Here is a 12,632-nt window from a genome sequence, read left to right as displayed (position 1 = left end):
GAAAAGACCCTGAGGCTGTTGGGCATCACTTTTTTTCTGAGGTTGTAAAGTGTGTGAAATGAATATAGAGCCCATGTTTGTAAGAGTCAAGGGCTTACGGCCATACCACTCTGAACACGCCTGATCTCGTCTGATCTCGGAAGCTAAGCAGGGTTGGGCCTGGTTAGTACTTGGATGGGAGACCGCCTGGGAATACCAGGTGCTGTAAGCTTTTTTGTTTCATTGTGAGGAAAGGGCAGCTTTGAGTCTTTGGGGACCAGCATGAGCGAGCTTCCCTCACACACCTTTTCTTGAAGCGCCCTCCACAGCTTTCGAATGGAATGTCATGCAGTGTGTAATTTGAAGTAGACAGATTGCAGATGCAGTACTTTTCTCTAGATGACATCAACATTCTTTTCTTTGTATTGACAGGACAACTATTTGGTGTGTAAAAAGACCGTGAGGCTGTTGCACATCACATTTTTTTTGAGGTTGTAAAGTGAGTGAAATGGATATAGAGCCCATATGTGTGAGAGTCAAGGGCTTATGGCCATACCACTCTGAACACGCCCGATCTCGTCTGATCTCGGAAGCTTAGCAGGGTCGGGACTGGTTAGTGCTTGGATGGAAGACCGCCTGGGAATACCAGGTGCTGTAAGCTTTTTTTTTTCATTGTGAGGAAAGGGCCGCTTTGAGTCTTTGGGGACCAGCATGAGTGAGCTTCCCTCACACACCTTTTCTTGAAGCGCCTTTCTGCAGCTTTGAAATTGAATGTCATGCAGCGTGTAATTTGAAGAAGACAGATGGCAGATGCAGTACTTTTCTCGAGATGACATCAACATTCTTTTCTTTGTATTGACAGGACACCTATTTGACGTTTGAAAAGACCGTGAGGCTGTTGCACGTCACTTTTTTTCTGAGGTTGTAAAGTGAGTGCAATGGATATAGAGCCCATTTGTGTCAGAGTCAAGGACTTACGGCCATACCACTCTGAACACGCCCGATCTCGTCTGATCTCGGAAGCTAAGCAGGGTCAGGCCTGGTTAGTACTTGGATGGAAGACTGCCTGGGAATACCAGGTGCTGTAAGCTTTTTTGTTTCTTTGTGAGGAAAGGGCAGCTTTGAGTCTTTGGAGACCAGCATGAGTGAGCTTCCCTCACACACCTTTTCTTGAAGTGCCTTTCTGCAGCTTTTAAATTGAATGTCATGCAGCGTGTAATTTGAAGTAGACAGATGGCAGATGCAGTACTTTTCTCTAGATGACATCAACATTCTTTTCTTTGTATTGACAGGACACCTATTTGACGTTTGAAAAGACCGTGAGGCTGTTGCGCATCACTTTTTTTCTGAGGTTGTAAAGTGTGTGAAATGGATATAGAGCCCATGTGTGTGAGAGTCAAGAGCTTATGGCCATACCACTCTGAACACGCCCGATCTCGTCTGATCTCGCAAGCTAAGCAGGGTCGGGCCTGGTTAGTACTTGGATGGAAGACCGCCTGGGAATACCAGGTGCTGTAAACTTTTTGGTTCTTTATGAGGAAAGGGCAGCTTTTAGTCTTTGGGGACCAGCATGAGCGAGCTTCCCTCACACACCTTTTCTTGAAGCGCCTTTCTGCAGTTTTGAAATGGAATCTCATGCAGCGTGTAATTTGAAGTAGACAGATGGCAGATGCAGTACTTTTTTCTCGATGACATCAACATTCTTTTCTTTGTATTGACAGGACACCTATTTGACGTGTGAAAAGACCCTGAGGCTGTTGCGCATCACTTTTTTTCTGAGGTTGTAAAGTGAGTGAAATGGATATAGAGCCCATGTGTGTCAGAGTCAGGGGCTTACGGCCATACCATTCTGAACTCGTCTGATCACGGAAGCTAAGCAGGGTCAGGCCTGGATAGTACTTGGATGGGAGACCGCCTGGAAATACCAGTTGCTGTAAGCTTTTTGGTTTCATTGTGAGGAAAGGGCAGCTTTGAGTGTTTGGGGACCAGCATGAGCGAGCTTCCCTCACACACCTTTTCTTGAAGCGCCCTCCACTGCTTTGGAATGGAATGTCATGCAGTGGTTAATTTGTAATAGACAGATGGCAGATGCAGTACTTTTCTCTAGATGACATCAACATTCTTTTCTTTTATTGACAGGACACCTATTTGGCGTGTGAAAAGACCCTGAGGCTGTTGCGCTTCACTTTTTTTCTGAGGTTGTAAAGTGAGTGAAATGGATATAGAGCCCATGTGTGTAAGAGTCAAGGGCTTACGGCCATACCACTCTGAACACGCCTGATCTCTTCTGATCTCGGAAGCTAAGCAGGGTCGGGCCTGGTTAGTACTTGGATGGAAGACCGCCTGGGAATACCAGGTGCTGTAAGCTTTTTTGTTTCATTGTGAGGAAAGGGCCGCTTTGAGTCTTTGGGGACCAGCATGAGCGAGCTTCCCTCACACACCTTTTCTTGAAGCGCCCTCCACAGCTTTCGAATGGAATGTCATGCAGTGTGTAATTTGAAGTAGACAGATTGCAGATGCAGTACTTTTGTCTCGATGACATCAACATTCTTTTCTTTGTATTGACAGGACAACTATTTGGTGTGTAAAAAGACCGTGAGGCTGTTGCACATCACATTTTTTTTAGGTTGTAAAGTGAGTGAAATGGATATAGAGCCCATGTGTGTGAGTGTCAAGGGCTTACGGCCATACCACTCTGAACACGCCCGATCTCGTCTGATCTCGGAAGCTAAGCAGGGTCGGGCCTGGTTAGTACTTGGATGGAAGACCGCCTGGGAATACCAGGTGCTGTAAGCTTTTTTGTTTCATTGTGAGGAAAGGGCCGCTTTGAGTCTTTGGGGACCAGCATGAGCGAGCTTCCCTCACACACCTTTTCTTGAAGCGCCCTCTGCAGCTTTGGAATGGAATTTCATGCAGTGGTTAATTTGAAGAAGACAGATGGCAGATGCAGTACTTTTCTCTCGATGACATCAACATTCTTTTCTTTTATTGACAGGACACGTATTTGGCGTGTGAAAAGACCCTGAGACTGTTGGGCATCACTTTTTTTCTGAGGTTGTAAAGTGTGTGAAATGGATATAGAGCCCATGTGTGTAAGAGTAAAGGGCTTACGGCCATACCACTCTGAACACACCCGATCTCGTCTGATCTCGGAAGCTAAGCAGGGTCGGGCCTGGTTAGTACTTGGATGGGAGACCGCCTGGGAATACCAGGTGCTGTAAGCTTTTTTGTTTCATTGTGAGGAAAGGGCAGCTTTGAGTGTTTGGGGACCAGCATGAGCGAGCTTCCCTCACACACCTTTTCTTGAAGCGCCCTCCACAGCTTTCGAATGGAATGTCATGCAGTGTGTAATTTGAAGTAGACGGATTGCAGATGCAGTACTTTTCTCTAGATGACATCAACATTCTTTTCTTTGTATTGACAGGACAACAGTTTGGTGTGTAAAAAGACCGTGAGGCTTTTGCACATCACATTTTTTTGAGGTTGTAAAGTGAGTGAAATGGATATAGAGCCCATGTGTGTAAGAGTCAAGGGCTTACGGCCATACCACTCTGAACACGCCCCATCTCGTCTGATCTCGGAAGCTTAGCAGGGTCGGGCCTGGTTAGTACTTGGATGGGAGACCGCCTGCGAATACCAGGTGCTGTAAGCTTTTTTGTTTCATTGTGAGGAAAGGGCCGCTTTGAGTCTTTGGGGACCAGCATGAGCGAGCTTCCCTCACACACCTTTTCTTGAAGCGCCCTCCGCAGCTTTGGAATGGAATGTCATGCAGTGGTTAATTTGAAGAAGACAGATGGCAGATGCAGTACTTTTCTCTCGATGACATCAACATTCTTTTCTTTTATTGACAGGACACGTATTTGGCGTGTGAAAAGACCCTGAGGCTTTTGCGCATCACTTTTTTTCTGAGGTTGTAAAGTGTGTGAAATGGATATAGAGCCCATGTGTGTCAGAGTCAAGGGCTTACGGCCATACCACTCTGAACACGCCCGAACTCGTCTGATCTCGGAAGCTAAGCAGGGTCGGGCCTGGTTAGTACTTGGATGAAAGACCGCCTGGGAATACCAGGTGCTGTAAGCTTTTTTGTTTCTTTGTGAGGAAAGGGCAGCTTTTAGTCTTTGGGGACCAGCATGAGCGAGCTTCCCTCACACACCTTTTCTTGAAGCGCCTTTCTGCAGCTTTGAAATGGAATCTCATGCAGCGTGTAATTTGAAGTAGACAGATGGAGGATGCAGTACTTTTCTCTCGATGACATCAACATTCTTTTCTTTGTATTGACAGGACACCTATTTGATGTGTGAAAAGACCCTGAGGCTTTTGCGCATCACTTTTTTCTGAGGTTGTAAAGTGAGTGAAATGGATATAGAGCCCATGTGTGTCAGAGTCAGGGGCTTACGGCCATACCATTCTGAACTCGTCTGATCGCGGAAGCTAAGCAGGGTCAGGCCTGGATAGTACTTGGATGGGAGACCGCCTGGAAATACCAGTTGCTGTAAGCTTTTTGGTTTCATTGTGAGGAAAGGGCAGCTTTGAGTGTTTGGGGACCAGCATGAGCGAGCTTCCCTCACACACCTTTTCTTGAAGCGCCCTCCACTGCTTTGGAATGGAATGTCATGCAGTGGTTAATTTGAAATAGACAGATGGCAGATGCAGTACTTTACTCTAGATGACATCAACATTCTTTTCTTTTATTGACAGGACACCTATTTGGCGTGTGAAAAGACCCTGAGGCTGTTGCGCTTCACTTTTTTTCTGAGGTTGTAAAGTGAGTGAAATGGATATAGAGCCCATGTGTGTAAGAGTCAAGGGCTTACGGCCATACCACTCTGAACACGCCCGATCTCGTCTGATCTCGGAAGCTAAGCAGGGTCAGGCCTGGTTAGTACTTGGATGGAAGACCGCCTGGGAATACCAGGTGCTGTAAGCTTTTTTGTTTCTTTGTGAGGAAAGGGCAGCTTTGAGTCTTTGGAGACCAGCATGAGTGAGCTTCCCTCACACACCTTTTCTTGAAGTGCCTTTCTGCAGCTTTGAAATTGAATGTCATGCAGCGTGTAATTTGAAGTAGACAGATGGCAGATGCAGTACTTTTCTCTAGATGACATCAACATTCTTTTCTTTGTATTGACAGGACACCTATTTGACGTTTGAAAAGACCGTGAGGCTGTTGCGCATCACTTTTTTTCTGAGGTTGTAAAGTGTGTGAAATGGATATAGAGCCCATGTGTGTGAGAGTCAAGAGCTTACGGCCATACCACTCTGAACACGCATGCGCCAATCAGACGGTACGCTGACAGCACGACACACGGAGGTCGCGGACTCCGCTTTTCCCATTTCTTTCGTTTTTTTTCAGCCTTTTTTCATTGTTCTTCCTTATTTTCCGTGCATTTTTGGTTCGTTTTTAGAGTGAACATTTTTTCCCCCCGACAGTTTTTATACTGATCGGGGGAGGTCAATTTGAGTTTTTTTTTCCTAATGGAAAACTTTCGGACGGACCAAATGGATTTGAACTCTGCAAACGGATTTCAGATTACGAGCATGGAAAACGGACTTGACAAAAACGCACAAACAGGTGAAGAAAATGAAAAATGGTTGCTTGTTAAAAGAAACAATCAGAAACGAAACATGAAGAAGTCGGAAGGAAAACTGCCGGAGGGAAATGCGAGAGCGGCTTCCGCAGCGACAGCGGGGGAAAGACGGCGAGCAGCGGCTGATTCAGAGGAGATGTGTGGAAGGAGCGCTGGAGACGGTCCACAGGCAACGAGAGCTGGTGGCCTGAAGAACAGAGTTGAAGACGTGGTTCCGAGAAGACCTGGGCAGCGAGGAGCTACTGGAGAGGCGACGGAGAGTGAGAGAGAATTGGCGGCGGAAAGAGATGCGGCGTCTGGTGGGGAAAGGCAGCTGCAGCAGGGACATGGAGCGGCGAAATCTGCGGGTGGCGACCACAAGTATGACAGAGAACTGACGGTCAGTGTCGAGGTAACTGGGCAGGATGAAGTCCCAGTTCTCGAATTAATGAGATGCATAAGAGCACTGTGTGGAGGTTTAATAGCCTGTAGGGCGACAGGGCCGCAGAAATATGAAATTACCATGTCACACATCAAAGGGAAAGAGAGAATCCTAGATGGTTTCAAAATTGGGGACAACACAGTGCATGTCAAAGATCTGTGTAATGATGAACTCATGGTTTCTTTTTTAAGCTTACCAGCTTACATCAGAGATGAGGAAATTTTACAAAAGCTAGAAGGGTGGGGAGTCTCAGCTGCATCAACTATAAGGAGGAGGATGTGGCGGGGTACGCAAATTGCTGATGGGACGCGGTTTCTCAAAGTAAAGTTTACAGATAAAGTCCAATCTCTGCCTTATTCAGCACGGTTTGACACAGCAATGGGACCGGAATATTTCAGGGTCATACATGATAGGCAGGCTAGGGTGTGTAGGATGTGCCTCCAGCCGGGGCACATCCTAAGGGACTGTCCTGAGTTCTCCTGCCATAAGTGTGGTGTCCAGGGGCATTATGCAAGGGAGTGCAACAGGAAACCTAATAAGATACAGAAATGTGAGGTGTGTTGGAACAAAATTGATGAATGTAATTGTAATTATAGTGATGAGGATATTGTGGTGGAATCTGGATCTGAGGAGCTGTACAGTGAGATGGAAGGTTTAAGTGAGGGAGGAACGGAGGATGAGGAGGAAGATGATGAGGTGGGTAGTGGCGCCGCCAAGCAGGCTGCTGGTGAGGGTTACGCCCCTCAGAGAACCCAGAGCCCTCCTAAAGTGGTGCAGAGCCCAGGCACAAGGCTTGGTTCAAGTCTGAATGACATGAGCACTGACTCAGGCCCACAGCAGAGAGGAAAGGATGGAGGAGGAAACGGGTCCGAAAAGGAGCCGGAGCCTTCTCAACTCCTGGAATCAATGGAGGTGGGGGATACCCCAAGAGAATTGCAGCCGGCGGCAGCCACATCCACCAGGGTACCTACCTTAAATGTGCCCTCCACCTTCCCTCCTCAGAGTAGATCAAACAGTGACTCGGAAATGGACTTTGCCACAATAAAAAATATTCGGAAAAAGCACACCTCAATAAAAGATGCTGCGATGAAGAAAAAACAGAAGAAAGAAGGAGGGAGAGGTAAAAAATCTTGAGGGAAAATTGGCTGTTTAAAGGTTTTTTTGGTCTGACCATGTTTCTGCTGCACTCCCTTAATGTCAATGGACTCCGCACTTATGGCAGGATGACCGCCATTTTACTTAAAAGCAAGTGTGACATTCTCTGCTTACAGGAGACAAGGTGGGAAGGGGATAGCGTGGCGGCAGCAAGCAAAATGTGGGAAGGAGATGTCTTTTTTAGCAACGGCACAAGTAAATCTTGTGGCGTAGCTATTTTAGTAAAAAAGACTATAAGTACCAATAGCAAGTTAATATATCATGACAAGAAAGGTAGAATACTTATTATAGATGTTTGCATAAACAATAGAACATACAGAATTGTTAACATATATGCCAGTAACTGTGAAAAGGAAAGGAAAATGTTTCTAAATAGTATAAGCAGATGGATAGATCATAGAACCATAATAATAGGCGATTTCAATATCGCATTAACTAAGGATGATATATCAATTAACAATGTATACAAGAATGACACAAGCAGAACTGAGCTATATAATTTAATGAATATTCACAATTTGACAGATGTATGGAGAATTCACAACCCATTCAAGAAAGAGTACTCCAGAAGACAGGTTGTGCAGGGAAAAATGAAACAAGCCAGAATAGATTTATGTCTAGCGGCCCCTGAAGCAACAAAACAGATCAATAAAATACAATATAATTATAACGCATGGAGTGATCACGCAACAATTGAGTGTTACTTGGGTGCTGCAGGAGGTTTCAGGGGGGGAGGTACCTGGTGCCTCAACTCCAGCCTCCTGGCAGATTCAACTTACGTTAAAAAAATCACAAAACTGCTTGATTATGCAAAAATAGAAATGAAAATAGAAAATAATTTTATAGAAAAGTGGGAAATTCTAAAGCAAAGAATTAAAAGAAGTAGTATAAATTATAGTAAAGAGAAAAAGTGGAGAGAGGAGCTGGAAGAAAATCGACTAAGAAAATTAATCAATCATGAAATAGCATTATTTGATAAAGAACCTAACAGAAACACAGAAAACTATGAATTATATAAAGCAAAACTAGGAAACATAGAAAAAATAAAATGCAGAGGTGCAATGATAAGAAGCAGAGTTAAAAATTTAGTAGAAGGAGAAAAATGCACCGCATATTTTTTGGGGCTCGAAAAGCAAAAACAAAACAAAACTATAATAGAAAAAATCAACGATATAACTGGAAAAGAATATGACGATCAAGAAAATATACTAAGAGTAACTACAGAGTTTTATAAAGAATTATTTGATAATGGATATAGCAATAGCGAAGAGGTAGACAAGTTGTTATCAAATATCCAAACTAGTATTTCAGTGGAGGATAAGGAATGGTCTGATGCACAAATTACTATTAATGAGATAAAGACGGCAATAGATAGCTTAAATAAAAACAAAAGTCCAGGGGTAGATGGTTTAACAGCAGAATTTTATATTTGTTTCAAAGAGCAGATAGCTCCCCTGTTGCTGTCATTGTACCACTCAATGGAACGGGAACAGAGAACATCCAATACATTCACTGCAGGAATAATTTCACTTATCTACAAAAATAAAGGTTCAAAACAGGATATAACAAACTATAGACCAATAAGTTTACTCAATACAGATTACAAGATACTGACCAAAACACTGGCAAACAGGCTTAAACTTACAATAGGAACCATTATTGGTAATACACAGGCATACGACATACCAGATAGAGACATCATAGATACGATCCTTACAATAAAGGATACCGTCAGGACAATGGCAGCACAGGGGGGGTATCTGCTCGGAATTGATTTGGAGAAAGCATTCGACAGAGTAGAACATCTTTTCTTATATAAAACTTTAAAAAGATTTGGATACGGTGAAGGCTTTATTAGATGGATTAAATTATTATACGATAACGCATACAGTCAAATAAAGATAAATGGACAACTAACAGAAAAGATCAAATTAAAAAGATCGGTAAGGCAAGGATGCCCGCTTTCAGCTCTTTTATACAGTATTGTTGCTGAGCCACTAGCTTTAAGTATAATGAATGATACAAATATTATAGGTATAAAAACATATAGAGACAAAGTCGTTAAAATAGCACAATTTGCGGATGATATCAATATAATGTTTAAAAATGAAGAAAATTTAAATTATATTATAAAACATCTAGAAAGATATGAAAAAGCATCAGGAGCTAAGGTTAACAGAAATAAGTCAGAAATGATGGAATTCGGTAAAAATAGTTTAAAAAATAATTGGGGTTTTAGCACTAAAGAATACAGGAAAATACTGGGTGTATACATTGGTAAAAATGAAGGGGAAGCCAGGGACTTAGGGTGGAGAGAACTTGTAAAAAAGGTAGAAAATACACTTAATTTATGGAGAAGTAGGGGTTTAAGCCTGAGAGGAAAGGTAATTGTCATCAATGCCTTAATACTGTCAAAAATTAATCATGTTTTGGGGGCCTGTGAGCTACCGCAGTGGGCACTAAATTCGCTCAATGAAGCGATCTCCTCCTTCCTTTGGAGGGGAAAGGGAAATTCGATCGCTCATCGGGTGATAATTGCTAATAAAAGGGAGGGGGGATTAGGACTAATTGACATCAGTGCAAAAAAAGATGCACTCAGGGCCAAATTAGTTAGAAATTTTCTCGATTCGAACAGGCAGTACCCCTGGGAGGACACAATGGCGGGCTACCTGGCTGAGTACGGGGAGGGGGAGAAACTCCCTCTTTATCACCTCCTTCCTGGGAAAAGCCATGGCTCGCTACCGATGTTCTACCAGGAGGTGCTAGAGGCATGGGGCAAATTCCTGCCCCACCTCAGGCCTAAGTGCAGTCAGAAAAGTCATGTGCTGCAGTTACCTTTTCTCGAAAGCACCTTTTTCACACACAATGGTAGGACACTTAAATGCAGGGCACTTCAGCAACATAATATAACAAGGGTCGGTCAAGTGGTGGGGGAAAGGGGTCTGTTCAGTCTCAGGAAAGTCACAACGCAACTCAAAAAAACAGGGACACCGTGCAGAAAGGATTACCTAAATGGACTAGGTAACAAAATCAACAGAAACATAACCTCACTGTGGAGAAACTTAATCATCACGGACAAATCGAGAGCAGACCCCGAACTCCCACCGCTTGAGCTTGTCACACAGTACACAGGGAAAGAGCTGTCACAGGTGAAAACAAAGGACTGGTACACCATAGGGATTAACTCAATTAAACGCACTCCAAAAGCAGAAAAACACTGGGCACAATTATTCAAGGGAATACCGATAGGAAAAATCTGGCAAAACCTTAACATACCTTACATGGACAGCAATACTTTCAAGCTAGAATTCAATATCAGACACAGGAGAATTTTCACAGGAATCAAATTACACCAGATTAATAAGGAAAACTACAGTAGGACATGCCAAATCTGCAATAAAGAACCGGAAGACCAGGAGCATCTATTCATCAACTGCAAGGAATCGGATAAATTCAGGAATTTCATAAGGATGCTACTGCAAGAGCACTGCAATTTCAGTTTGACAGATGAAACACTATGGACATGGACTTTTCTCTTTGGTACAACACTGAAACAAAAGGATCAGAACAGGACTCTCATAAATACCATACTCACTTTTGCAAAAAAATCCATATGGACAACTAGAAACTACGCTCTCTATGAAAAGAAGAAAATAAACATATTTGGGGTTTTTTACACAACACTCTTGACGCACCTACAAATCTTACATGACATGGACAAGGATATTTTTGAAAACACTTTCTGCAGGAAAAACACATTTTTCAACATAGCAAATGGCAAAATTGAAATAAACAAGATTGACAATGGTATGTTTTCTCTTCAAATTCCCAGCTAAGTAGTCTCTTTTTTTTATAAAGCAAAGTATTTTTCAAATTTAATAAAGGGGTGAGCAAATTGGGTGGTTTATGTTTTTGGTGTGTTTAACATTTCATTTTGATAAAATTTCATTTAAAAAAAAAAAAAAAAAATTTGTGTGTGTGACACTTCACGACAGGAATTTGTTCTTTTTAGTCCCATGAGTTTTTTTTGTCTCTCTTTAATTTTTATTTATTTATTTTTTTGGAATGACCTGCATTGCTCCAGTGGCTGTAGGCACATAGTGTTGGTTTATTTGTCTAAATTTAACTTAATTAAAAAAAAAAAAAAAAAAAAAAAAAAACTCTGATGGTGTTTTCATCAAGTTCGAGGTGTATCAAGGGTGGGGTTTTTTTTTTGGTAAGATTTCTTTCCTGAAGGAATTTATTTTTTATATAATTGTTAAATTTTGTCATGTAAATAAGAATGTACAGTTGGTAAAAATGTATGATGTATTTTTGATAATAAAAGACAAAAAAAAAAAAACACGCCCGATCTCGTCTGATCTCGCAAGCTAAGCAGGGTCGGGCCTGGTTAGTACTTGGATGGAAGACCGCCTGGGAATACCAGGTGCTGTAAACTTTTTGGTTCTTTATGAGGAAAGGGCAGCTTTTAGTCTTTGGGGACCAGCATGAGCGAGCTTCCCTCACACACCTTTTCTTGAAGCGCCTTTCTGCAGTTTTGAAATGGAATCTCATGCAGCGTGTAATTTGAAGTAGACAGATGGCAGATGCAGTACTTTTCTCTCGATGACATCAACATTCTTTTCTTTGTATTGACAGGACACCTATTTGACGTGTGAAAAGACCCTGAGGCTGTTGCGCATCACTTTTTTTCTGAGGTTGTAAAGTGAGTGAAATGGATATAGAGCCCATGTGTGTCAGAGTCAGGGGCTTACGGCCATACCATTCTGAACTCGTCTGATCACGGAAGCTAAGCAGGGTCAGGCCTGGATAGTACTTGGATGGGAGACCGCCTGGAAATACCAGTTGCTGTAAGCTTTTTGGTTTCATTGTGAGGAAAGGGCAGCTTTGAGTGTTTGGGGACCAGCATGAGCGAGCTTCCCTCACACACCTTTTCTTGAAGCGCCCTCCACTGCTTTGGAATGGAATGTCATGCAGTGGTTAATTTGTAATAGACAGATGGCAGATGCAGTACTTTTCTCTAGATGACATCAACATTCTTTTCTTTTATTGACAGGACACCTATTTGGCGTGTGAAAAGACCCTGAGGCTGTTGCGCTTCACTTTTTTTCTGAGGTTGTAAAGTGAGTGAAATGGATATAGAGCCCATGTGTGTAAGAGTCAAGGGCTTACGGCCATACCACTCTGAACACGCCCGATCTCGTCTGATCTCGGAAGCTAAGCAGGGTCGGGCCTGGTTAGTACTTGGATGGGAGACCGCCTGGGAATACCAGGTGCTGTAAGCTTTTTTGTTTCATTGTGAGGAAAGGGCAGCTTTGAGTGTTTGGGGACCAGCATGAGCGAGCTTCCCTCACACACCTTTTCTTGAAGCGCCCTCCACAGGTTTCGAATGGAATGTCATGCAGTGTGTAATTTGAAGTAGACAGATTGCAGATGCAGTACTTTTCTCTAGATGGCATCAACATTCTTTTCTTTGTATTGACAGGACAACT

The 12,632-nt window shown here is 42.9% G+C and overlaps 9 non-coding genes and 2 pseudogenes across 9 annotated transcripts; all 11 read left to right on the top strand.

Annotated features, from left to right (window-relative positions):
• The first annotated feature begins 92 nt into the window (after window positions 1–92).
• LOC147266326 (5S ribosomal RNA) lies at window positions 93–211 on the top strand. The gene has a single exon (XR_015115518.1). It is a non-coding gene; the product is annotated as a 5S ribosomal RNA (ribosomal RNA).
• Window positions 212–521: 310 nt separating this feature from the next.
• Window positions 522–640, top strand: LOC147266325 (5S ribosomal RNA; annotated as a pseudogene).
• A 311-nt stretch (window positions 641–951) lies between these two features.
• Window positions 952–1,070, top strand: LOC147266324 (5S ribosomal RNA). Its single transcript, XR_015115309.1, has one exon. It is a non-coding gene; the product is annotated as a 5S ribosomal RNA (ribosomal RNA).
• A 311-nt stretch (window positions 1,071–1,381) lies between these two features.
• Window positions 1,382–1,500, top strand: LOC147266323 (5S ribosomal RNA). The gene has a single exon (XR_015115333.1). It is a non-coding gene; the product is annotated as a 5S ribosomal RNA (ribosomal RNA).
• A 728-nt stretch (window positions 1,501–2,228) lies between these two features.
• On the top strand, window positions 2,229–2,347 carry LOC147266322 (5S ribosomal RNA). Its single transcript, XR_015113522.1, has one exon. It is a non-coding gene; the product is annotated as a 5S ribosomal RNA (ribosomal RNA).
• Window positions 2,348–2,656: 309 nt separating this feature from the next.
• LOC147266321 (5S ribosomal RNA) lies at window positions 2,657–2,775 on the top strand. The gene has a single exon (XR_015112709.1). It is a non-coding gene; the product is annotated as a 5S ribosomal RNA (ribosomal RNA).
• A 309-nt stretch (window positions 2,776–3,084) lies between these two features.
• On the top strand, window positions 3,085–3,203 carry LOC147266320 (5S ribosomal RNA). Its single transcript, XR_015112839.1, has one exon. It is a non-coding gene; the product is annotated as a 5S ribosomal RNA (ribosomal RNA).
• Window positions 3,204–3,512: 309 nt separating this feature from the next.
• LOC147266319 (5S ribosomal RNA) lies at window positions 3,513–3,631 on the top strand (annotated as a pseudogene).
• Window positions 3,632–3,940: 309 nt separating this feature from the next.
• LOC147266318 (5S ribosomal RNA) lies at window positions 3,941–4,059 on the top strand. Its single transcript, XR_015114836.1, has one exon. It is a non-coding gene; the product is annotated as a 5S ribosomal RNA (ribosomal RNA).
• Window positions 4,060–4,787: 728 nt separating this feature from the next.
• Window positions 4,788–4,906, top strand: LOC147266317 (5S ribosomal RNA). Its single transcript, XR_015113527.1, has one exon. It is a non-coding gene; the product is annotated as a 5S ribosomal RNA (ribosomal RNA).
• A 7,400-nt stretch (window positions 4,907–12,306) lies between these two features.
• LOC147266316 (5S ribosomal RNA) lies at window positions 12,307–12,425 on the top strand. The gene has a single exon (XR_015114314.1). It is a non-coding gene; the product is annotated as a 5S ribosomal RNA (ribosomal RNA).
• Window positions 12,426–12,632: the final 207 nt, after the last annotated feature.

The sequence above is a fragment of the Aulostomus chinensis genome, chromosome 4 (genome assembly GCF_037954235.1).
Source record: "Aulostomus chinensis isolate RoL2024-O1b breed Wild chromosome 4, RoL_Achi_v1.0, whole genome shotgun sequence".
Lineage (NCBI taxonomy): Eukaryota > Metazoa > Chordata > Actinopteri > Syngnathiformes > Aulostomidae > Aulostomus > Aulostomus chinensis.
This window is presented reverse-complemented; position numbering and strand designations above follow the sequence as displayed.